The sequence below is a fragment of the Microcaecilia unicolor genome, chromosome 1 (assembly GCF_901765095.1).
Source record: "Microcaecilia unicolor chromosome 1, aMicUni1.1, whole genome shotgun sequence".
Lineage (NCBI taxonomy): Eukaryota > Metazoa > Chordata > Amphibia > Gymnophiona > Siphonopidae > Microcaecilia > Microcaecilia unicolor.
Window position 1 is genome coordinate 225,563,983 of NC_044031.1, and position 27,216 is coordinate 225,591,198.

Here is a 27,216-nt window from a genome sequence, read left to right on the forward strand (position 1 = left end):
CTTTCCCTTGTTTATCAGTGTTTGTTTCCTGTGTTAGTGGCTGCTTGCAGCTTCCAGTTTTTGTTCCCTAGCTTGTCCATTCCCTGCTTTGTGTTGTGTTGTCTATCTGTGAGTCCTAGCCCAGTTTCCTGCCTTGCTGCCCATGTTTATTCCTTTTCCCTCTGACCCTCAGTCCCTGTGCTGCCTGGCTGTTATCCAGTCCTGCCCTGTCCTATAAGTCCTGCCGGCCGCCAAAGGCTCAACTATTGGTGAAAAGTGGCCATGTGCAGGTGAAGCCTAACTGGTTATCAGAGTTCTGCTTTGCCTCCGGTGTGGGGTGGTTCTGCCTGCCGCTGCCACTCCTCGGCAGTGGTCCAAGGGCTCACAAACCTAGTTTCCTGCTTTGAAAATGTGACACGTGACCTCTCACTGCAGCCTCACAGTACTGCAAGTACCACAAGATGTCACAGCAGCCATTTTCAAGAAGCTGCCACTAGGGGCAGGAGTGATAGACATTCGCTTCTGCCCCTGACACCCTGCTGGACCTCTAGGGAGACCAGGTAGACCCTGGGAGAGGGTCTTATTTTGACTGGGATAGGGGTGGGATTGGGCTGCTGCTGAGGGTGGGGTGGGGCAGAATGGAGACGTAATTGGGAGGGGTGCCCCAGGGGACTGTTGTCGGGGGCTGTGGGAGGGAGAACATCTTACAAAATCCTTGTGTCTTAAATCAATCAGGAAGTGTGATGATAGAGAAAGGTGGCTATATATGTGAATTTTTTGCTTTGTCACAAGGTTTTCTGAGCACCTTTACTTATAAATTTTATTTTATTTTGTGTTATTCTGGGAAATATAACTCTTAGTAACATTGGAGTATTCCTAGGTTTGTAGATAAGAAATAATTATTAATATTGAAATCCCATTATTAGGTTTTTCATCCATCTTTATTGAGAAGGATGTTAGTGATCATAACAACACTGGCAACCTTCTTTAGTGGCAAGGACTCCGAGCAGCTAATGCACATTACGATAAGTCTAGAAGATATATTAGAGCAAATTGACATATCACCAAGAATAGATAGTATTCATCACAAGAGTTCTAATGGAAATCAAAAATGAAACTCATAACATTAAACTAGTAATCTTTAACCTATTATTTAAATCAGTCACAGTACCTCGGGACTGGACATAACAAATATTTCACCAAGTTTTAAAAGAGGGTTCCAGCCATAATCCAGAAAACTATTCATCGGTAACCTGGTGTTTGATTTTGAGAAAAATGGTAGAAGCAATTCTAAGAAATAGAATTAATAACCATATAGATGGATACAACTTATTAGGAACAAGTCAGAATGGGTATAGCAAAGGGAAGTCTTGCCTTACCAATATTTTTTTTTAAGTAAAACAACTATTTTAATAAAAGTGACAAAGTTGATGTGAAGCTCCAGTTTCCATAGATAGTGTCAGGAGCAAGTCAGCTGGGGTGCTGATAATCCCTTTGCCCACAACACAAGTTCACCAAAACAGCTCTTCCAGCATCAATCAATGTCAATTGTATTATACTTATTCCAAAATAAAACACAGACTTAATATGAGCAGTGGAGTTAGCTTAGCAGTATCCAAGGTAGCACATTTAAAATTACAGCAGGCAGTCCTTTCCTTTGGGGGACATTACATTCACCAGCACGTGGACAGCTTTTGCAGGCAAAAGGAGGCCTACGCGCTGTGCGTGTTTTTGACGCACACTGAGGCTCCCTTTTACTGCAGTGAGTAAATGGCAGGTTTTTGTTTTTTTTCAGGAAATGGCCATGCAGGAAGTGAAGCTCTTGCCGTACGGCCATTTCGGGGGGGGGGGGGGAGCACTTACCATCGCCAATTGAGGTGGCGGTAAGGGCTTCTGCGCTAACCCAGCGGTAACCAGACAGCGGGGAGTGAGAACTACTGCTGGGCTGCAGTGGTAGCCTGGCAGTACTTCCCTTTCAGCGAGCAGTTGGGCTTACCACCGCTTTGTAAAAGGACCCCTTAGACAGCAAACAAATACAGGCTTCCTCTTGCCCTTGTCTTTCAAACCACAGTCCAAAATTAATTTTGAACACCGCTCCTGCTCTTAGTGCATCTTGCCCAACAAACAAATGACCAAAAGTCAGGGAAAAACTTCACGGACAATACCTTCATGTAGTCACACCAAGACCACTCCATTTCAGGCTGGGTCTCTCCCCACACTTTCCATCAAGCTAGGTTTAACCACATTCCTAGCTTCCTGCCTGCCTTAGGGAATACTTGACTGTGGTCCAGCTTGTACTTCAGGGTCCTCACTGCCCTGGGTTAGGTAGCCCACCTACTCTCTCCTCACTGGCTAGCTCTTAGGGAGTTCCATCCTCCCTTCCTTCTCCTTTCTGATTGTCTGCAAAACCCTTTTCTAGAGCTGAGGACTGCCAGGTCCTTCTCCTGTCTCAGGAAAATAACATCATGAGCCCTCTCACTTTCTAAGGGGCACAGGGCTAGACAGCAATTCCCAGAAGACCTTGCATTGCTCCACAGGCTCTAGCAACTGTGGCGTGCATGAAACCGAGGGGGTCTTTTACTAAACTTTATCTTGAGCTATCTGCAGCAGGTCCCATGGGAATAAAATGGACTTTGCTGCAGATAACTCAAGCTAAGCTTTATTAAAAGACATCCCTAGTCACCTCGCCCACATTGATCACAAACATACAGCTTTCTCCTAATACATGAGTAATCCCTTGCTGCTGTCCCAGGCACCATGTCAGAATATTCACATTTACCTGAGCATTTTACAAAAGACTCTACTGAATACAGAACCTTGTGTAAAATACATTTATTTATTTATTTATTGGAATTTATTAACTGTCTTTATGAAGAGATTCACCCAAGGTAATGTACAGAAGATGCAGTTTAACATAAAACTTACAATTTTGTTAACAACATAACAATAGTAAAATAACCAAGAATAAACATAAATAAAATAAAAGAGGTAAACTTGAAAACAGTAAATTGAAACCTAATAATAGAACTACCGTGAAACAGTATTAAAAGTATACACATTTAACAGCACTGGAATTCAAATACCAGAGATATAATGCAATGTTAGCATATTACTAATGATACACCTAATAAGCATGCATTAGAACATTCAACTAACATAGATATGATGCTAAAGATTTTCTACAATACGGCTTACCATATAGCTGAGGGACCAAGTGCAGATATATGATAGGAACAAGATGCGTGGTACAGAGTCAGATGGGATAATTTAATGGTTAGCTAAACTCAAGGCACATTCTTTGTATAGTTAAGCAAGAGATAAGGAACTGATCAAAGTTACAGTGTGTGTAGCAAGCTAGTCCAGGTGCAGAATGAGTGTACAGTCAGTCACCGCATGTATTAAAGGCTTGTACAAAGATGCTGCCAAATACATGTGCATTTGTTGGCATATAACTGCAATATTAATTTAGAAACATATATGTTCTAGAAAAGAGCAGCATCATTTGGAGCTTTACATGTATACACACCAGCACTACACATGCAATGTTGATCTTGCAACATATACATGTAAATGAAATTTCAGAAAACTTCACAAAAGGAGACAGTTAAGGAAGCGAGTATAGTAAATTATTTTTATTTGTTTTTGAGGTGGTAGTAGACACCACAGAGGTAAGCACAGTTGTCCTCTCAATCATTGGTGCTGACCCTAGGTCCAATTGAACAGGTAGCTAACATTTATGCCTGTCGCAGAACAAGTATAAATGCCAATAATTTTTAATATGTTTATTCCCATTATAAAATTAGAATACACATATAATTTTTTGGATGACTTAGACAGCATATACACAATGAATCTGTGTGTCACACAGACATTCTACATGTAAATAGCCACATTCCGGAATTGTCTATTTATTTTATAGCTTGTCAATCAAAACATATACATGCACTATTTTTATACAGAATTGCTACACAAGACATCTCAAATGACCTCCATGGCATATTTAGATTTTCAGTTGGAACTTCACAAAGTCCCTCGACAGACTCCTTAGCAAAGTACATGGTCATGAGATAGAAGGCTGTGACCTGTTCTGGATTGAAAACTAGATAAAAGGTTTCTGATTTATGGTTTATTTATTTTAATATACCACCTTTCATAAAACAAAACGGCAAGGTGATGTACAATAAAAATAAATTAAAAATAGGAAAGGAACTATAAGTTAAAATAGGAACGAGGAGGAAACATAAGTAGAGAGTAGGGCTAAAGGGTCTTTTTTTTTGTAATGGAAAAGAGTCAATAGTGAAGAATTTGTACTGGTACCTAGGGATGTTCAACATAAATGATCTGGAAAAAGAAGCAATGAATGAGGTGATTTAATTTGCAGTTTTAAAAAAACATTTTTCAACGTTGTTAGAACAACAGAGAAGAATTCAGAAGGATCTTGTGAGATTAGGAAATTGAGGGGGGGGGGGGGTTATCAATGTGGGCTACCATTAAGATATGTTATTGTATTGTTAACCCCAATTATTAGCAACTAGGTGGTGTTGCATAAAATGGGACCTGTGCTAAAATAGCATGAATTAATGGTAAAATAACCTGCCTTAATGGTAGTCCACATTGATAACTTCTCCCCCGAACATCTAAATGGCAGAAGAAATTAAGGGGTCCTATTACCAAGCCGCAATAAAAAGGTCCCTGCAGATTTATCAGCAGTGGGTAAAAAAGGCTGAAAATAGCCATGGCCATATGGTAAGATTGCTCTTACCGCATGACCATGCAGGGAGGAGCACTTACTGCCACCCAATGAGGTGGTGGCAAGGGCTACTGTGCTAACCTGGCGGTAACCGGGTGTGGTGCTGCCCGATTACCGCCAGGTTCGTGCCGTATTTCCATAGTACGGGAAATAGTGCGTGCTAGGGCTAGAACTACCACCAGTGCTTGCGTTGAGCCGTCGATAGCTCCAGAGTAGCATGCGGTAAGCCCACATTGGGCTTACTGCTGCTTTGTAAAAGGGCCCCTAAATGTGGACAACAATGAAGTGATGCACACAGGAAAAAATAATTCCTACTATAGACGTACAATGCTGGATTCCATGTTAGAAGCCATGACCCAAGAAAAAGATCTGAAAGTCATTTTGAATAACGGGGAGGGGGGGCATCAACATAGGCCACCATTAAAATGGGTTGTTTTACCACTAAGTCATGCTATTTTAGCACAGATCCCATTGTAAGCAATGAGACCTAGGAGATCTTTTACTAAAGATTAGCACGTTATCTGCTACAAGATCCGTTGTATTTTTATAGGCCCTGCTATAGATAGCATGCATTAATCTTTAGTAAACAGACCCCCCCCCCCCCACAGTTACTAATAACATGGGTTCACAATAAAATAATCCATCTTCACAGTAGCCCGTGGTGATACCTTCCCCTCAATATGTTGATAATTTCAGCCCAATGTACTGCAGCTAACCAAAAGCAAAAAAAAAAAAAAAAAGTTAGATATCATTCAAAAAGGAATGAAGAAAAAACTAAGAACATCATTATGCCTCTATCGGGTTCATTTTTGAAAGAGAAGGACGCTCATCTTTTGACATAAATCAGAAGATGGGCGTCCTTCTCACAGGGTCGTCCAAATCGGTATAATTGAAAGCCAATTTTGGGCGTCCCCAACTGCTTTCCATTGCAGGGATGGCCAAAGTTCAAGGGGGCATATCGAAGGCATAGGAAAGGCGGGATTTGGGTGTGCCTAATACTTGGACGTCCTCGACCCATAATCGAAAGAACCAAGGATGTCCCTGACGAACATTTGGACGACTTTACCTGGTCGTGTTTTTCTTACGACCAAGGCACAAAAAGGTGCCCAAAATGACCGGATGACCACCGGAGAGAATCGGGGATGACCTCCCCTTACTCCCCCAGTGGTCACTAACCCCCTCCCACCCTCAAAAAATATCTTTAAAAATATTGATTGCCAGCCTCAGATGTCATACTCAGGTCCATGACAGCAGTATGCAAGTCCCTGGAGCAGTTTTAGTGGGTGAAGTGCACTTCAGGCAGGCGGACCCAAGCCCACCCCCCCTACCTGTTACATTTGTGGAGGAAGCAGCGAGCCCTCCAAAACCCACCAGAAACCCACTGTACCCACATCTAGGTGCCCCCTTCACCTGTAAGGGCTATTGTAGTGGTGTACAGTTGGAGGTATTGGGTTTTGGGGGGCTCAGCACACAAGGTAAGGGAGCTATGTACCTGGAGCAATTTATGAAGTCCACTTCAGTGCCCCCTAGGGTGCCCGGTTGGTGTCGTGGCATGTCAGGGGCATCAGTGCACTACAAATGCTGGCTCCTCCCACGATCAAATAGTTTCTATTTGGTTGTTTCTGAGATGGACATCCTTGGTTTCGATTATCGCTGAAAATCAGAAATGACCAAGTCTAGGGATGACCAAATCTATGGATGATCAAATTTCAGGATTTGGACGTCCATGACCGTATTATCGAAATGAAAGATGGACATCCATCTTGTTTCGAAAATAAGGCTTTCCCCGCCCCTGGATCAGGATGTTTTGCGAGGACGTCCAAATCGAAACGAGGACGTCCCTTTTAAAAATACCCCTCTATATAATCCATTAATGCATTTGCACCTTGAGTACTGTGTGCTGTTCTAGTTACCACATCTCAAAAGGGATATAATACAACTTGAAAAGGTTCTGAGAAGGGTTAGAAAAATGATAAAGGGAATGGACCTCCTACCTTATGTGGAGAGGCTAAGCAGGTTATGGCTTCTTAGCTTGGAGAAGTACAGCCAAGAGGGGATATGATATAAGTTTATAATATCATGAGGGGGTAGAATGTGTAAATGAGGAACAGTTGTTTTAACTTTTCAAACAGCATTAAAACAAGAGGACACTCCATAAGGCAAATAGATTGAAAATAAATCGTAGGCAGCATTTATTTTTTCACGCAGCACACAATTACGCTGTGGGATTTGTTGCCCACGGACTTGGTCAAGGTGACTATCATTGCTGAATTTCAAAAAGGTATGGACAGGTTCCTGGAGGAAAAGTTTATACAAGTTATTAGCCAGATAGTTATGGGAAAGTCATTGCTTATTCTTAGAGAAATGAATCTGCTTTTTTGATCTCTGTGGTAACTGTGACCCAGACTGGGCCCTGCTGGAGAAAGAACATGGCTTATCTTATGTTATTATGTAAAATAATGCATAGAAAGATGCTCAAAAAACAGATATGTTGGGTCTGTGAGACAGACTTACTTGTTAAAAATATTGGCAATGGTATTTAGATACAATCAGCTTTAGTTTGTACACAGTGGACCAGAAGTAACAGTTTGCATATCTGGGGGATCTGGAGGTGTTTACATTAAGATCACAATTATTGCTGAACATATTACACATTATAAACAGATGTACTCCTAAAATTTGAATGTAATTTACATATTTAAGAACAATTTAAGCAATAAAATGCCTCTTCCATACTAAAGCTAATAAGACTGTCATGGATGGAGAGAAATCTTGCAGATGGTCTCAATATGTAGTTGGCAGTTGAGAGCTAGTCTTCTTGAGGCACAATAACTGGGTGGATTGGATGGACCCAATGCACTTATTTTCTGCTGACATTTACATTACTACTATATAAATTTTCTTATAAAAAATGAGATCTACTTGCTTGTTATATGTAAAGGCTTTGATGTTTTTTGCACTATGTTTGTGGAAGGTATTACCTGATTACCTGAAAACCCAGACTAATCTAGATTTTTATGAGTCTTTCAAGGCCCACTTTGTTTGGGAAGATATTGAAAGGGAATTCTGTAACCTAAGCACCACATTTGTACACCAGACGTTTTTGGAGACATATGGGCTCATTTTCAAAAGGGAAGGATCTCCATCTTTCAACATAAAACAGAAGATGGACGTCCTTCTCACAGAGATGTCCAAATTAGTATAATCAAGACCCGATTTTGGACATCTCCAACTGCAATCCGTCGCAAGGATGGCCAAATTTCAAGGGGGCGTGTCGGAGGTGTAGCGAAGGCGGGACTTGGGCGGGCCTAATACTTGGACATCTTTGACCCATAATCAAAAAAAACAAGGACGTCCCTGACGAACACTTGGATGTTTTCACCCAGACGTGCTTTTCTTATGACTAAGGCACAAAATGTTGCCCAAAATGACTAGATGACCACCGGAGGGAATCGGGGATGACCTCACGTTACTCCCCAAGTGGTCAATAACTCCCTCCCACCCTAAAAAAACATCTTTAAAAATATGTCGTACCAGCCTCTATGCCAGCCTCAGATGTCATACTCAGGTCCGTGACAGTGCATGCATGTCCCTGGAGCAGTTTTAGTGGGTGCAGTGCACTTCAGACAGGCGGACCCAGCCCCATCCCCCCCCCCCACATCTGTTATGTTTGTGGAGGAAACAGCAAGCCCTCCAAAACCCACCACAAACCCACTGTACCCACGTCTAGGTGCCTCCCTTCACCCGTAATGGCTATGGTAGTGGTGTACAGTTGGGGGTAGTGGGTTTTGGGGGGCTCAGCACACAAGGTAAGGGAGCTATGTACCTGGGAGCAATTTATGAAGTCCACTGCAGTGCCCCCTAGGATGCCCGGTTGGTGTCCTGGCATGTCAGGGGACCAGTGCACTACAAATGCTGGCTCCTCCCACGACCAAATGGTTTGCATTTGGCCGTTTTTGACATGAACGTCTTTTGTTTCAAAAATCGCCAAAAGTCAGAAACGTCCATGTCTAGGGACATCCAAATCTAGGAACGTCCAAATTTAAGGATTTGGACATCTCTGACGGTATTTTCGAAACGAAAGATGGACGTCCATCTTTTTTCGAAAATATGGTTTCCCCGTTCCTAGATTTGGATGTTATTCAAGGACGTCCAAATCGCAACTTGCACGTCCCTTTCAAAAATGTCCCTCGTAGTGTATAACGATAACTGTTAAAACACAGCTATATGCCACTTTCTGCTAAAAAAAATCATGTATTGACTATTATATGGCTTATATAATAACATTTCTTTGTCTTTGTTACATTTTTGTTTGCTGTTTCCCTACAAAGGGCCCTGTTTACAAAGGCATGCTAGCGTTCTTAGCACGTGCTAAAAATTAGCACATGCTAACCATGTAGTTGCCCATAGGAATATTATATCTGAACACACGCTAAGAACTCTAATGCAACTTTGTAAACAGGGCCCAAAGTTTGGTATGCCTTTAGGAAAGCAAATGTTTCCTGTAGAAATAGTGGTTAGCAAAACATTAAAAGAACATACACTGATTTTTTTGTAACTGGACAAAATATATTTCTTGACCAGTTCTAGGAGCTGAGGTCTGTCAGGATTTCAGGAGGACAAAATTATTGCTGGACATACTTATATTAATATGAAATCAGTTTGACAATATTAATCACCTTCTGACCTCTGATAAACTCTCCCCCCTCTCCTGCAGGAACCATTGAGGATGAAATGGGCCAAATGGTGCTCAGAGAGGCCTGATAGCCCTTTGGTTTCTCAATTACTCTTGATTAACATACCTTTTGTTCCATCTGGGAGCAGGGCTTCAGAGCAACCAAAGCTAGACAGTGTGGCTCCAGGACAACCTGTGAAAGTTGTCACCTTTCCTGACTTCAGAAAGTATCTGGAGTTCTGTAAAGGAAATAACTTTCACAGGTTGCCCTTAATACAATTGATATGGAAGTGCTCCGGAATAAGATGGGATCCACAGCACAACATGCTTCTGAAGGGTTTACATCACAACATATTATTAATGAGGCTTCAGCTAAACTATCTAATGTAATTGTAGATACATTTGCTCTTATATCACCCATTATAGAACAGAAAATTGTGACTCTAGCACATGAAGAATACAGGTTGGGAAAGAATATTTCATGGGCTATGGCCTGTGATCAAATACAGATCGAGCTTATTACTATCTTAAAGGAAATTCTAATCACGTCTAAGTTAGGCCACTGGCCACCATCTCTTGTTCAGATGGCTAGCACCAAATTACCAGAATTTGCTATAGCTCACCTTGATTGGTGGATGGTTAGTGTTCCAATCTGTTCACAACAAGGATGCTCTATCCGTACTTTGGTCCCATGGTCAGGAAAACATACAGTTATTTACCCGGTAGTTAATATTGGTGTGCAAATTAATAATGTGATAATGTATCCTCTGGACCATCTCGCATGGGTGCAGCCCCTGGACAATGACTGGACATCATTCAGACCAATGGACCCTAGCCTGTGCCAGCGGACACCCTTTCATTTCCAGTGTGAACCTCATCAGTTTAAAGAGAGTGACAGCTCCTGCTGGAACAATTCATCCTCCTGTACTCTGACTGCTGAACTTTTGTATTCACCCACTGTCTCACATAGGGTGTGCTACCTTGGAGCTGGACACTTTGTTTTAATCTGTTCTTTCCTCAAAATATTTATTTTTCCATTGCTCCCCAAGTACATGACATCCTCCTCCCTAAGAACACTGTGCTGTACAGTTCGAACTATTTACAGAACCTGTTCCTCTGATCCCATTCCCACCCACCTTTTTAATGCCATCTCTCCTACTCTTATTCCTTTTATCTGTCACATTCTCAACCTCTTACTTTCCACTGCGACTGTCCCTGCTGCCTTTAAACATGCTGTGGTCACACCTCTCCTTAGGAAGCCTTCACTTGACCCTACTTGTCCCTCTAATTACCGACCCATCTCCCTCCTTCCTTTTCTCTCCAAATTACTTGAGCGTGCTGTTCACCGCCGCTGCCTTGATTTTCTCTCCTCACATGCTATTCTTGACCCATTACAATCTGGTTTTCGCCCTCTCCACTCAACCGAAACTGCGCTTACTAAAGTCTCCAATGACCTATTACTGGCTAAATCCAGAGGTCAATATTCCATCCTCATTCTTCTTGATCTTTCCGCTGCTTTTGACACTGTCGATCACAGCATACTTCTCGATACCCTGTCTTCACTTGGATTCCAGGGCTCTGTCCTCTCCTGGTTCTCTTCCTACCTCTCCCTCCACACCTTTAGTGTTCACTCTGGTGGATCCTCTTCTACTTCTATCCCTCTGCCTGTCGGCGTACCTCAGGGTTCTGTTCTTGGTCCCCTCCTCTTTTCTATCTACACTTCTTCCCTTGGTTCATTAATCTCATCCCATGGCTTTTCCTACCATCTCTATGCTGATGACTCCCAAATCTACCTTTCTACCCCTGATATCTCACCTTGCATCCAAACCAAAGTTTCAGCGTGCTTGTCTGACATTGCTGCCTGGATGTCTCAACGCCACCTGAAATTAAATATGACCAAAACCGAGCTTCTCATTTTCCCCCCCAAACCCACCTCCCCGCTCCCCCTGTTTTCTATTTCTGTTGATGGCTCTCTCATTCTCCCTGTCTCCTCAGCTCAAAACCTTGGGGTCATCTTTGACTCTTCTCTCTCCTTCTCTGCTCATATCCAGCAGACCACCAAGACCTGTCGTTTCTTTCTTTACAACATCCGTAAAATCCGCCCCTTTCTTTCCGAGCACTCTACCAAAACCCTCATCCACACCCTTGTCACCTCTCGTTTAGACTACTGCAATCTGCTTCTTGCTGGCCTCCCACTTAGTCACCTCTCCCCTCTCCAGTCAGTTCAAAACTCTGCTGCCCGTCTCATCTTCCGCCAGGGTCGCTTTACTCATACTACCCCTCTCCTCAAGACCCTTCACTGGCTCCCTATCCGTTTTCGCATCCTGTTCAAACTTCTTCTACTAACCTATAAATGTATTCACTCTGCTGCTCCCCAGTATCTCTCCACACTCGTCCTTCCATACACCCCTTCCCGTGCACTCCGCTCCATGGATAAATCCTTCTTATCTGTTCCCTTCTCCACTACTGCCAACTCCAGACTTCGCGCCTTCTGTCTCGCTGCACCCTACGCCTGGAATAAACTTCCTGAGCCCCTACATCTTGCCCCATCCTTGGCCACCTTTAAATCTAGACTGAAAGCCCACCTCTTTAACATTGCTTTTGACTCATAACCACTTGTAACCACTCCTCCTACCTCCACCTCCACCTCCACCTACCCTCCTCTCTTCCTTCCCGTTCACATTAATTGATTTGATTTGCTTACTTTATTTATTTTTTGTCTATTAGATTGTAAGCTCTTTGAGCAGGGACTGTCTTTCTTCTATGTTTGTGCAGCGCTGCGTATGCCTTGTAGCGCTATAGAAATGCTAAATAGTAGTAGTAGTAGAACAATACTTGGTGCAGTCATACACCCCTGGTGTCCATCACCATTAATGAGACAACATATTCGGCACCTCTGGTTACCAATGACTCTATTGACATTCCAGATTTTATTCCATATGCTGTACATCCACTCCCTCTGGGCATGGGAGAAGAGACCTTACACAACCTATTGAACTTTACTAAACTCCATGCCTATATGGACCATTTGAAAACAACCTCCACAGAAGTGAATCATACCATCACTTATGAGAATGGACAAATTAGACAAACTGTTCAAAATTTGGTACAAAACTCCCATGTCTCAGTATGGGAACTATTCTTTGGATATTCACCTACTGCTGATCATGTCTTTAATGTCTTAATTCACCCTATCATTATTTTAACTAGTGTACAAGTATTGCTATGCATTGTTATGATTTTCATGTGTTGTAAACTTAGACATATGTACAACTCTGTGCAAAGTTTAACCTATAAAATACCCTCACCCCTATAAGGCAGCTATGCACACACAAACACACATACACACTACTTTCCTTCCCATCTGATTTTTTTTAACTACTTTCTTCCCAGCATTTACATTTTTAATCTGGCATGGTAATTTGGTTTTCTTTTTTAACAGTCCTATCATCTACTTTGGAGCCACTCTAGTCTGGCAGGTTAATTTGAGCTTTGTATACCGGGCATCCTGGTACCAGTAGGCCTTAACCCCCCAAATGCCTGCATCCCTTATGCACTGTCCATTCTGCTCTAAGACGGGTAAGGTGGCATATTAAGGACTGCCCAACCTAAGACACGAGGTTTGGACTCGTATTGGGATTTAAACATCTCACTGCTGTGTAGATATGAATGAGCAGGAACAAATATAACTGGAGGTATGAGAACAGGAATAGTCTGTCACTACAGTGACAGATCAGGTACCCAGGTTTGCTTCCATCTTGCCTCCCAGAAAAAAAAAAAAAAGAAAGAAAAAAGAGGTGTGGAGATGTCAGGATTGCAGGAGGTCAAAATTATTTTTGGACATACTTATATTAATATGAAATCAGTTTGATAATATTAAACCACCTTCTGACCTCTGATAAACTCTCCCCCCTCTCCTGCAGGAACCATTGAGGATGAAATGGGCCAAATGGTGCTCAGAGAGGCCTGATAGCCCTTTGGTTTCTCAATTACTCTTGATTAACATACCTTTTGTTCCATCTGGGAGCAGGGCTTCAGAGCAACCAAAGCTAGACAGTGTGGCTTCAGGACAACCTGTGAAAGTTGTCACTTTTCCTGACTTCAGAAAGTATCTGGAGTTCTGTAAAGGAAATAACTGGGAAAGAGAAGTTTTTGATCTCTCTCTGCTCCTGTTCCCTCGCAGTTCTTATTAGGTATAAAGCAGAGCTCACTAGCAGTGTTGCCAGGTGGGCGGTTTTACCGCCCAATTGGGCGGTTTTCCGCGACCCGCCGCAGGAAATTTTTGCCCGCGGCGGGTTGCGGTTTTTTGGGTGGCTTTTTGGGTTTCTGTGCGGTTTTTTGGGCGGCTTTTTGCCTTTTTCGGCCGCGGGGGGGCGGGGTTAGTGACGTTTTTGGGCGGGGTTAGTGACGTTTTGGCCGTGCCGATGACGTGGGAGGCGGGGCCGATGACGTAGGAGGCGGGGCCGATGACGTAGGAGGCGGGGCCGATGACGGGGAGGCGGGGCCGATGACGTGGGAGGCGGGGCCGATGACGTGGGAGGCGGGGCCGGTGACGGCGGGGGGCGGGGCCGTGACGGCGGGGGCGGGGGTGATGACGCGGGGGTGGGGGTGTCAGGGGCGGGGTTTGTGTTTGGGCGGGTTTTGGGCTGGTTTTTGGGCTGGATTGGGCTAGAAAAAAATTTTCCACCTGGCAACCCTGCTCACTAGGGCTCTCCCGCTCTCTCTGTCTTTCTCTGTGCAGCAGAGCACAGAGCTCAGCTTGGGGTCTACTGCCCCCCCTCTCTCTGTCCCGGGCACTTCTCTGTGTCCAGGGCACTAGGTCTCCCTCTTTCTTTCTCCCTGCAGCAGAGGGCATGGGACTCTGCTGGGCTGTCTTTGTTTCTTCTTCTTCTTCTTTCTCTGCACACCTCCATCTTTAGCCACCAGAGCACCTGGCTCTGCTCCCCCCCTTCTCAGACAGCTCTAGTCCAAGGTTTCTTTCTTCCTATGAACAAACACCCTATCCTTTCTTTCTCCCTCCCTCTAAATACACACCCCAAGACAGCTTGTACCCTTTTTCCTGTACTAAGTGCTGTGAGCCAATACATATATGCAAATAGAATATACTTTATATATACAAATCTGTGTGGATTGCGTATTCTTTGGGAACCCACTGCCTCTGTGAAGTGGACCCCGGGCTGACAAGGTCAAAACCAAATGAAGAGGCCCCAACAAAAGATTTTGCCTGAAAAATAAGTAAATTATAAACTACCATACATTAGTGATGTGAGATTAAAAAAAAAGGGTAATGTGTTACTAGAGTAATTTTAAGGTGACAGCAAAATTATGTCTACTATTGAGTTAGCCCATGTCTCTTCTAAGACCTTTTCTGGATTTTTTTTTTCTGAAATGTTTTGAATCAAGTTAATTTTGAATGACTTACATGCGTAAGTGTGCATATACCCACAAAAGAGCTAGCAAGGTGCCTAAGTTCTATTTTTGTATTGCCAGTGCTTACCCAGTGGGCAGCACCGCATGCTGCCCGGTTAGAGCGGGAGACATTACCACTACTTCAATGGATGGTGGTAAGAGCTCCTCTCCAACATCGCCGCGCAGCAAATGGGTCACTTACCACACGGCCATTACTGTTTGAGAAAAAAAGACAGCCTTTTACCCGCTGCAGTAAAAAGGGCCTCAGCGATCATCACAGGTCCCCTTTTATCACAGCTTAGTAACAGGACACCATAAGTGGCATAAATGCAAATGGGCTTATACATGGACAGAGCAGGGTAGGGGTTTCTACTTACACATGTTACTTATGGAATATTGTCAGGTACATGTGTCCCTGCCCTTGATCACAGTTATGTCAGGTCTATGGTAGGTGTGACTGTGAGCATGTAAATGTTAGGCACACCAGTAACAGGTTATACTAGTATTCTGTAATGGAATCTGTGTGCCTAGATGCCAGTATATAATAGGCTTTCACTGCATGGCTTGACTCCACTTCTGCTGCAGGGTCTTGGTGGCGCAAACGTTTTGAATATATCTGCGCCACCAAGACCCTGAAGCAGTTTTACGAAACGCTGGCCACCGTTGCTTGGAGCGACAGGATAGTACACATGAGAGTGATTTTTCATAATTGATTACTGATCATCATACCACATAGAGAAGGTTATTTTGGGCCAATGATGAACAGAGGATAGCATCGCATCCGTTTAAGCTCCAAAAGATAATTTAAAATCTAGGAGCTCTGTGAGGCCCTCTTTTCCTTCTCTGAAAAAATTATAAAATCTTTAACAGAAGTAAGATTTTGATATATTTTTATCATTTTTCATTCAGTGGAGATAATGGCATTTAGGTATCCTTTTTGTCAAAGGACAGTAGCCATGGTGATTCATGCCCTTGTTACAAGGCATCAGCCTATTGTAATGCATTAATGGTAGGTTTACAAAAACAAACAAACAAAAAGCTTAATTGCTTACAATTAGCGCAAAATATAGCAGCGCATTTGTTACAAGGGCTGAAGACACCATGTAAGCCGCATTGAGCCTGCCGTGAGTGGGAAAGCGCGGGGTACAAATGTAACAAAAAAAAAAAAAAAAGAGGCCATGTCATGCCAACATTAAAATATTTACACTGACTTACAATTAGCCAAATAATTAATTTGAAAATCTCTCCTTTGGTTCATAAAGCAGTTGATGATGGAAACAAACCTAAAAATGCCCTTGATAGTCTGAAGTGTTATGTTTCTGTACAAATTTCCACTCCAGCCAAGATTGTCTGTTACATATTTCTCCTTATCACTAGCTAAACTGACTAAAATGTGATGAAGACTTTCTTTGTCTCTGGTCCTGTCCTCTGGAATTCCCTTCCCAAAAATGTAAGACTATTGACAGAATATGTTGTAAAACCTGCCTGTCTGAAGCAACATTTAGTTGATGCACAAAGGTCCAAAGAATATAAATAAAAAATATGGAGTTTTTTGGAGGCCAATGAAAGAAATCACATACCAGTACAAAATTCAATTGAGCTGGCTATGTCCTAAGGGTTTTCCCTGGATCACTGAGGTCTCCTTTTTCTCCCATTTAAATATAAAAATAATTAAAAACTTTCATGACTATTGGTGTTTGACATTTATCTCAGTATAGATTTACAGAAATTCAACAGCAATTTGTGACTGCTATGTTTTTTCAAGACCTGAACATAATCCCAGGCTCTAGGAGTTGGGAGAGACAAGAGATGGTAGATCTGGTCCTGGAGTTTCACCTGGCAAGCGAGAGGAAAAAACACCCTTGCAAGGTGAGTATCAAACTGGACTTCCAGATATTTCAGAGTTTGAGTTGGTGTAAGGATGCTCTTGTTGAAGTTCATCACCCAACCCAGAGAGGTCAGGAGGGACACCATTCTGGAGGATGTCACAATGTTCTCCTTTCAGAAGGGGCCCGAATCATCCAGTTGTCCAGATAAGAATCCCTTCCTTCCATAGGAAGGCAGCAACCATCACCGTGACCTTGGAAAAGGTTTGGAATGTCATGGAGAGACCATCAGGCTTATTTTTGAAAGTGATTGCCGGCCATTTCCCGACATAAATTGGGAGATGGCCGGCGATCTCTCAAAAGCAGCGAAATCAGTATAATCGAAAGCGGCTTTTTTGACAGCATTGCCGCTTTCCCATCGCCTCACCGGCGAAAGTTCAAGGGGGCGTGTTGGCAGCGTAGCGAAGGCGGGACATGGGCGGGCATGGGTGTGGCTACCAGATGGCAGGCTTTCGCGGATAATGGAAAAAAAGCGGCGTTAAGCAGTATTTCGCCGGGTTTACTTGGTCCTTTTATTTTCATGACCAAGCCTCAAAAAGGTGCCCCAACTGACCAGATAACTACCGGAAGGAATGGGGGATGACCTCCCCGTATCTCCCAGTGGTCACCAACCCCCTCCCATACTAAAAAAATACTAATCAAAACCTTTTTTTACCAGCCTGTATGCCAGCCTCAAATGTCATACCCAGCTCCCTGACAGCAGTATGCAAGTCGCTGGAGCAGTTTTTAATGGGTGCAGTGCACTTCAGGCAGGCAGACCAAGGTCCATCCCCCCCCCCCCCTACCTGTTACATTTGTGGTGGTAAATGTTAAGCCCTCAAACCCCCCCAAAACCCACTCTACCCACATGTAGGTGCCCCCCTTCACCCATAAGGGCTATGGTAATGGTGTAGAGTAGTGGGGAGTGGGTTTGGGGGGAATTTGGGGGGCTCAGCGCCCAAGGTAAGGGAGCTATGCACCTGGGAGCTTTTTTGGTATTTTAAAAATATTTTTAGAAATGTCCCCTAGGGTGCCCGGTTGGTGTCCTGGCATGTCAGGGGGCCCAGTGCACTACAAATGCTGGCTCCTCCCATTACCAAATGCCTTGGATTTCGCCGGGTTTCAGATGGCCGGCATTTTTTTCCATTATCACTGAAAAACAAAACCAGCGATCTCAAACCCGGTGAACTCTGGCATTTGGCTGGGCTAAACCGTATTATCGAAAAGAAAAGATGGCCGGCCATCTTTTTTGATAATACGGTTCCGGCCAGCTGTTGCACCGCCGCCAAAATACATCACCAGCGATCTATTTCGCCGGCGACATTTGATTATGCCCCTCCATGTCTCCCAAGAATCACAAAATGAAGAAATGTTCTGTGAGGTGGCCAGATTGAGAGGTGTAAATAAGCCTCCTTGAGGTCCAAGGATGTAAAATACTCTTCCGGTTGAACCAAGGCTATGACCAATTTCAATGTCTCCATCTGAAAGTGTTGCAGCCTGAGTGATCTGTTAACTCCTTTGAGATCCAAAACTGGATGAAATGTCCTGCCTCTTTTTGGAACCCCCAAAGTATATGGAATACCTGCAGGCTTCCCACTTCTGAGGAGGGACAGGTTGCACCATCCCGAAAGCCAAGAGTGACTGCAGTGTGAACAAAACTTCCTGTCGCTTGGATGGAACCCTGCATGGGGATTCTAAGAAGAGATCTGCAAAAGGGTGGCAAAATTCTAGCCTGTAATCATAATGTATTATATCCAGAACCCATTCTTCATAGAAGAGGGAAAGATGCCCTCCCATATCGCTGGGTGAGGAGTGAACTTGTGCCCCATCATTGGGTGGGTGATGAGAAGGAAGAGGGCCAAGAACTGTAGGAGGAACCTTTTTTAGACCCCTAAAAAGAAGACTGACCAGGAGAAAAATGAGACTTTGGGCCCAACTTACCAGGCCTATAGCGCCTCGCCTCCCTAACCCGGTTCTTGAAAGACCTAAAGGTAGATTTAGGTTTATCTTTGGGTAAACGTTGGGATTTAGAATCTCCAAGATCTTTAACTAGCTTCTCCAGATGCTCCCCAAAAAGTAACTTCCCTCTAAACAGAAGCTTAACCAAATGAGATTTAGAGGCCACATCCGCAGATCAGTGTCACAACCAGAGCCACCTCCTATCGGAAACTATGACTGCCACCTGTTTGGCCAAGGCCTGCAATAAATCATAGAGTGCATCTGCCACATATGCTTCCAGAGAGTGCATAAATTTAGGAGGTGTATCAAGCTAGTGTGCCCAGGATAAGTCTGCGTTAGCAGCACAGAAGCTACATATAGTTTCCTACAAACTAAGAGCTGCAATATGAAAATGTAACTTCAAAGCAGACTCTATTTTGCAGTCATGCATGTTCTTAAGCACTGTACTGCTTTCCAACAGAATAGTAATCTTTTTGGTCACCGCGGTAATAAGCGCATCTACCTTGGGTAGAGCCATCTTCTCAAGCTCCATAGGAAGAATTGGCTAATGCTTAGACATGGCCCTGGCAATGCTGAGGCTAGATTCTGGAGACTCTCATTGAGCCCAAATAAGCTCATGCATGGATTTATGAATATGAAAGGATTTAGCAAGCTTTTTAGTGCCAGACATTATGGATGAGGTTACAGACATTCCCTGGCCCAAAGGATATGAGATGTGGAGAACCTCCAAGGCCTTAGTGATGAGCAAGAGGAGTTTCTCCTTAGCAAACAATCTAGCCGTAAAAGTATCATCTCCCGCAACACTTGGCATACCCTCAACGGCCAAGCAGTGGGTCTCAGAAAGCTCAGAAGCAACTAAGAAGGAACCCTTGGATCCATGCAGAGATCAGGGGAAAATATCTTCAGGCTGCCTGCCTAACAGGATCAATTCTTCTTCTTTTAGGCAGTAGATCCTCCTGAGGAGCACAAGGCTGATCAACCAGCTGCTGCCGTTTGAGTAAAAAGGCTTGATATAAAAGCAACACAAAGTCTGGGGAAATAGGTAAAGCAGAAGTACTGCTTCCCACAGAGGGGCCATTAGGCCCTTATGATGAGGAAGAAAGTGCCTGAGAATCAAGTTGGAAACACAGGGACAAGCCTCCATGGTTTTCAAAATGGCCACAGTGGAATCGCGAACCGCTGTAGCCATAGGAAACCACGCCCAAACTGCGCAGTTTAGCAGGACCTACTGCTGGCTCAGCTAAAATGAGCTCTGAGCTCCCCGAAGACCCTGCACACATTTTGTACTGCCCTGAAGTGGTTCTTTGGCTGCCACACCGGTAACAATGCTTCACATGTTCCATTGCCCTAGTAAGAAGGATGACAGTACTCAGTCTGTGGAATGCAAGTTCCAAGGTACAATTAAACAACATCCCCCAAAAGTGTAGCAAGCTAACAATCGTCCTTCCTGGGTTTCTCTCTTTTTTTTAAAGAAAGAAGGCAGGAAAAAAAGGGAAGAGAAAGGCAACAGGTGGGTAGAGGGGGTTTACACCCTGGCTGCAGAAGCCACTCATCCCCAAGGAACTTTAAACCTTGCTGGAAGGATAGGAGTTCACCTGATCAGTCACAGAACTGTACAGAATTGCTATCTTCCTGCTGGAGATAGAGAATACTGGCTAAAGCTGGCTGCACAGAACCAGATATAGCACAAATCAGCAGTGCTCTCTATCTCTGCCTGCTGGCAGATGGGCATAACTCATTAGTCTGGACTGATCCTTTGGTGATATAATGGAACCACTGTGACCACATCCTCTAGCAACAAGTTCCGGAGAATAGAGTTTAACTATTCTTTGAGTGAAAACATATTTTTTCCTATATGTTTTTAAAGTATTTCCATGTAATTTCATTGAGTGTCCTGGTCTTTGTACTATTTGAAAGAGTAAAAAATTGATTCACTTTTACCCATTTTATACCACTTAGGATTTTGTAGACCTGAATCATATCTCCCCTCAGTTGTCTCTTTTCCAAGCTGAAGAGCTCTAACCTCTTTAGCCTTTCCTCTATCATGACATGACAACGTCTGTTATCATTTTGGTCGCTCTTCTTTTAATCTTTACTAATTCCGCTATATCTTTTTTGAGATTTGGCGACCAGAATTGAGCACAATACTCAATGTGAGGTCGCACCTTGGAGCAATACAGAGGCATTATGTTATGTCATATTATGTTATGAGGAACTTATCTCTCAACAACTCTCCAATATACGATTCAAGGCAAGTTACATTCAATTTAGAAACAAACTGCCAACAAATGTCAGGAATTACACAATTTCAAGAAAGTAACATAATAAAAAGCAAATATTAAAGCCTTCCAAGCCTAACAAACAACTATGTTTTTAAGGCTTTGCAAAATAGAAGATAACTTCTCAGTGAGTGTAATTCAAAAGGAAGATTATTCCAATAGCGAACAGCTAAGATAAAAAATGATTGAGAAAATACAGCTATAAGCTACACATTTTTGTTGAAGGAAAAGCTAACAGTAAGTAATGACATCTTCTGGAGATTGTCCTAGATTTTAACAGTCACCAATTGAGATCCACCTTCAGGGCATGTACCCTCCAAAAACTTAAATACTAAACAAAGTGCCTTAAAAATGACCCAAGTCCTTATAGGCAACCAGTACGTTTCCAACAAAGGACATATATGATCCAACTGAGTTTTCCAAAAGATTAGCCTAGCAGCTGAATTCTAACTCATTTGAATTCTAGAGAGTTGCTTGGAAGACAGACCCTATTATAATGAGTTTTCATAATCTAAATGTGATAAAATAATTCTACAATGATCTTAAAGTTGGGAGATGGGCGCCCAAATCGGTATAATCGAAAGCCGATTTTGGGCGTCTTCAACTACAATCTGTCGTGGAAACGGGCAAAGTTGACTGGGGCATGTCGGAGGCATGGTGAAGGCGGGACTGGGGCGTGTTTATCAGCCAAGGAGAGATGGGCGACTTTGGCCGATAATCGAAAAAAGCAAGGCGTTTTTAGCGTGAATTTGGGTCACTTTTTTGGACCCTTTTTTTCATGAACAAGTCCCAAAAAAGTGCCCTAAATGACCAGATGACCAATGGAGGGAATCAGGGATGACCACCCCTGACTCCCCCAGTGGTCTCTAACCCCCTCCCACCAAAAAAAAACACAACTTTAACAACTTTTTTTCCAGCCTGTATGTCAGCCTCAAATGCCATACCCAGCTCCATCACAGCAGTATGCAGGTCCCTGGAGCAGTTGTTAGTGGGTGCAGTGGATGTCAGCCAGGTGGACCCAGGCCTATACCCCCCCCCCCCCCCCCCACCTGTTACACTTTAGGTGGTAAATGGGAGCGCTCCAAACCGTCCCCAAAACCCATTGTACCCACATCTAGGTGCCCCCCTTCAGCCATAAGTGCTATGGTACTGGTGTAGAGTTGTGGGCAGTGGGTTTTGGGGGGGATTTGAGAGGCTCAGCACCCAAGGGAAGGGAGCTATGGACTTGGGAGGTATTTTACTTTTTTTTTTTAATTGTTACAAGTGCCCCCTAGGGTGCCCTGTTGGTGTCCTGACATGTGAGGGGAACCAGTGCACTACGAATCCTGGCCCCTCCCAAGACCAAATGCCTTGGATTTGTTCATTTTTGAGCTGGGTGCCTTCAGTTTCCATTATCGCTGGAAAACAAAACTGCCCAGCTCAAATCCGCATTTGCCTGGCACAAACCATATTATCGAAAAAAAAGATGGACGCCCATTTTTTTCGAAAATACGGTCTGTCCTGTCCCTTCACGTACCCGTTCTCGGATATAGACGCCCATGGAGATGGGCGTTCACATTCGATTATGCCCCTCCACGTCTTTACTCAGGTTTCTGCTTTTTCTATAGCAGGAACGTTAATGTGGAATGCCTTGCCAGGTCAGCTTCGCGTAACTTCTAGTTTCCAGCAATTTAAGAAAACACAGCTTTTTCTTCAAGCATGCTATTGATATGGTGCAGTTTTGGAGGTTATGACAGCAGAACCTTATGTTTTGGATTGTTAGTCGTATTTTATGTTATATTTCTGTTAATTGATAATGTTTTTGTTTTACATTAGTATGTATGTTTTTATGGAAACCGCCTAGTTTATAGAAAGGTTAGAAGTGTTTAAAATAAAATAAATATGTAGGTACCTGCATTTGCACCAGATCAATGGCTGACATAAGTGTAAGTGACTAAATTTTAGGCATCCTGATACTGGATTATGTTAGTATTCTAAAACAGAACCTAGGTACATAGGATCCATTATACAATCAGTGGTGTAACTAGCTTGGTTGCCACCTGGGGCGGGTCACCGCAACACCCCTCCCCCTAGCATGTCATACCCCTCTGAGGCACTTCACTCTGAGGTGCATCACCCCTCTCCAAGGCACGTCACTCCCCCTCCCCGAAGCCATCACCCTCACCACCCTTCCTCCTAGCATGAGGATGAATGGAGCAGTCATGCGACTGTTGGCTCTGCCAGTCCCCCTACCCCAGAACAGGACGTAATGGCAGAGGGGGCAGGGGACTGGCAGAGCTGACAGCCGTGCAACTGATCCATGCACCCCCTTGCTACCTGAAACCGGGGCAGACTGTCCCCACCGCCCCACCCTTTGTACACTACTCTATACAATATACTCCTACTCAGTATCTTCAGAGTGCCTAAATGAAGGCGTCCAGTTACAGAATTCACTCCTTTCTGTCTAATGTAGTTTAGTATAACTCCAAGGCAAAACCCGGGGGGGGGGGGGGCTGAGGGTGGTCTGGTCCCCTGGGCATCAAGGGTGGTCTGGACCCCTTGCCCAGCAGCTGCTCAAGAACCCCCCCCCCCTGCTGCCCCCACCAATGTCCCCGCTGCCCCAGTCCTGAGGGGGTCCTGGTAGTCTGGTGGCTTCTGCGGGGGGCATGTTCTTTCCTGCCTGATATGCTGCTGCAATTCCCCCACCTGCTAGTTCTCATGGTAGTCTCACGAGATTTCAGCAGGGAATCTCAGCCGCCTTTTTTAAAATATGAAAATACAGTGGTGCCGTGCGGGGGGGGGGGGAATAGCGGCAGCTCAGCAGGCCAGGCAGGAAAGAACATGTACCCCCCCCCCCCCCCCCCCCGCCTCCTGCTGAGGCCACTAGATCACCAGCGGTGCGCCAGGCATCCGAGCAGAGCCTCGGGCCCTCGAGCACTCTCCAGTTGCCCGAATGGTCAGTCCGCCCCTGGCAAAAACTATTTCTGTTATCTTTGAGAATGATTTCAGGAGGGAGTTTATGCTTCCTGAAAAGTATTTTGAAGTCAGATATTTGTCCACTTTGAGAAATGCACAGTCTTAATGAACTCCAGGAACATTTTATGCAATGTCCCTTTTTAACCAGCTATCCAGTTCAAGCTCTTAGCCCAGAAGTTAGCAGAACATGCACAAATACTGTGTAAAAAAACCACAATATTAGCTATGAAAGAACTTCAAGGTAAGAATATTTGTTCACTTATCTTTTCAAAGAGAGACCACCTTAGCATTCATTGTGAATCCTGGCCTCTTGGAATCAAAGAATATGGTACAGCAGGTGCAACAGATGCATCCTTTCAAATCTAACGCAAACATGAGATACATAAATCTTCTGAGAATTGTGAGCGCTCATCAACAGACAGAATCATCCTATGGTGGTGTATCCAAGCTATCCATACAATAGAAAATGCAAATTCAAATGTTTTTTTCTTTGGCTTTATGCTATTGCTCTCTCAAATATATTCTTCAATATACTGAAGTTTGACTCCCACTGACTGTTCAAACAGAAATTACTAAAACTTATTCAGAGAGATGAATTGTAAATTGAAGAGACAGATGGTTTTAAATCAAGAAGTTAGCAGTGCACAAAAACAGCACCAAAAATACCCTATTTGATTTATCTTCTCTATTCAGTGCTGGGTGCCAGAAGTTTGATTTTCAAATGCAACTTTTCATTGTTCTCTGCTTTCTTGTAACATTTTATACTGTCTAATGCAACTATATCATATTTATTTATTTTATTTATTGGGATCTATGAATCGCCATTACGAAGAGACTCACCCAAGGAAGTGCACAGCAAGTACAGTTTAACAGAAAACATACAATTCTGTTAACAGCATAACAATAGTAAAATAACCAAAATATAAACATAAATACAATAAATGAGGTAAACCTGAAAACAATAAATTGAAACCTAATAATAGAACTACCATGAAACAGTATGAAAAATCTACATATTTAACAGAAATGGACTTCAAATACCAGAGATATAATACAATGTTAGGATAATACTAATGATACACCTAATAAGCATGCATTAGAACATTCAACTAACATAGATATGATGCTAAAGATTTTCTACAATACGGCTTACCATATAGCTGAGGGATCAAGAGCAGGTATATGATGGGAACAAGATGAGTGGTACAGAGTCAGTTGGGATAATTTGATGGTTAACTATACTCAATGCAAGTTCTTTTTATAGTTAAGCAAGAGATAAGGAACTGATCTAAGTTACAATGTGTATAGCAAGCTAGTCCAGGTGCAGAATGGGTGTATATTCAGTCAATATAATATCATAAAGAGCTTAATAGGATATCACTTATAATCAAAGTTCACATCACAGCCAACAAAGATATCCTAACCAGTCCTGAAAATTCTAGATATTAGGAGGGGGAAAAACCTCAAATTATAAAGGCACACTCCTAGTGTTGGTATCACCAACTATTGGGAGGTCCATCAAATCATCACAGGTTAAAAAAACCTCCTTCTTTTTTGTTATTTTGCAAGTACTACAATATTTGTTCACTCTATTTAAACCAAAATAACAAACCCGCCTATTTCTAGTATGGGGAAAGGCACTTATCTTATCCAATTTACAGTCAACTCGACACCTTACACGGCCCGACTTGGCCTCAGTTTCGTGTCCTTCTTCAAGGTGCCGTGGTGTCTGACTGATCGAATCTGTAGAAAAAGTGCATCATCATTTCAACATGACTTGTTGAAATGATGATGCACTTTTTCTACAGATTCGATCAGTCAGACACCACGGCACCCTGAAGAAGGACACGAAACTGAGGCCAAGTCGGGCCGTGGAAGGTGTCGAGTTGACTGTAAATTGGATAAGATAAGTGCCTTTCCCCATACTAGAAATAGGCGGGTTTGTTATTTTGGTTTAAATAGAGTGAACAAATATTGTAGTACTTGCAAAATAACAAAAAAGAAGGAGGTTTTTTACCTGTGATGATTTGAAGGACCTCCCAATAGTTGGTGATACCAACACTAGGAGTGTGCCTTTATAATTTGAGGTTTTTTCCTCCTAATATCTAGAATTTTCAGGACTGGTTAGGATATCTTTGTTGGCTGTATATTCAGTCACCCTATGTATTAAAGGCTTGGGAAAAGAGACAGGCTTTTACCTGCTTCCTGAAGTAGAGGGAGTCTCAAGTTAGACGCAGCCCCTCTGGGAGTAAATTCCAGATTGTGGGGGCTACTCCTGAGAAGGCTCGCTGTTATTAATTTTTTTTATATGAGTATGTATTGGTTTTATTAATGTTTTTGTATGTTCACATATTTGCATATTCCATTCACAGACTCCTGATACAGGTCTTGTGGCCAAAATGCAGTTCGTGTTGAGTCTTCATTCTGCCAATCAATAAAGATGACAATCACACCTTCAAGATTTGGCCATTGTCATCTGTCACCTTCACAGTGTCTGTTGCTTGTCGTTTTTGTGGAGGATAGTTCTGAGAATCACATTGTACAATTTCTTTTGATGAGGGTACAGATAGTGATGCTCTTTGAGAGGACTTTAGAGGTCTCAAAGGTGTGTAAAGGGCTAGCTTATTCTTTAAGTACTCTGGCCCATTTTCAGGCTTATTTTCGAAAGAGAAGGGTGCTCATCTTCCGACACAAATCGGGAGATGGGCGTCCATCTCTCAGGGATGCCCAAATTGGCATAATCGAAAGCCGATTTTGGGCACCCTCAACTACTTTCCGTCGTGGGGGTGACCAAAGTTCATGGGGGGGGGGGTGGCGGCAGCGTAGTGAAGGCGGGACTGGGGCGTGCCTAACACATGGGCATCCTCGGCCGATAATGGAAAAAAGAAGGGCGGCCCTGACAAGCATTTGGCCGACTAAGTAGTCCATTTTTTCTTGCAACCAAGCCTCTAAAAGGTACCCGAACTGACCAGATGACCACTGGAGGGAATCAGGGATGACCTCCCCGTACTCCCCCAGTGGTCACCAACCCCTCCCACCCTAAAAAAAAACTTAACATTTTTTTTGCCAGCCTCAAATGTTATACCCAGCTCCATGACAGCAGTTTTAGTGGGTGCAGTGCACTTCAGGCAAGGAGACCCAGGCCCATCCCCCCTACCTGTTACACTTGTGGTGGTAAATGTGAGCCCTTCAAAACCCACCAGAAACCATTTTACCCACATGTAGGTGCCCCCCTTCACCCCTATGGTAGTGGTGTATAGTTGTGGGGAGTGGGTTTTTTTGGGGGGGGTTGGGAGGGCTCAGCACCCAAGGTAAGGGAGCTATGCACCTGGGAGCAATTTGTAA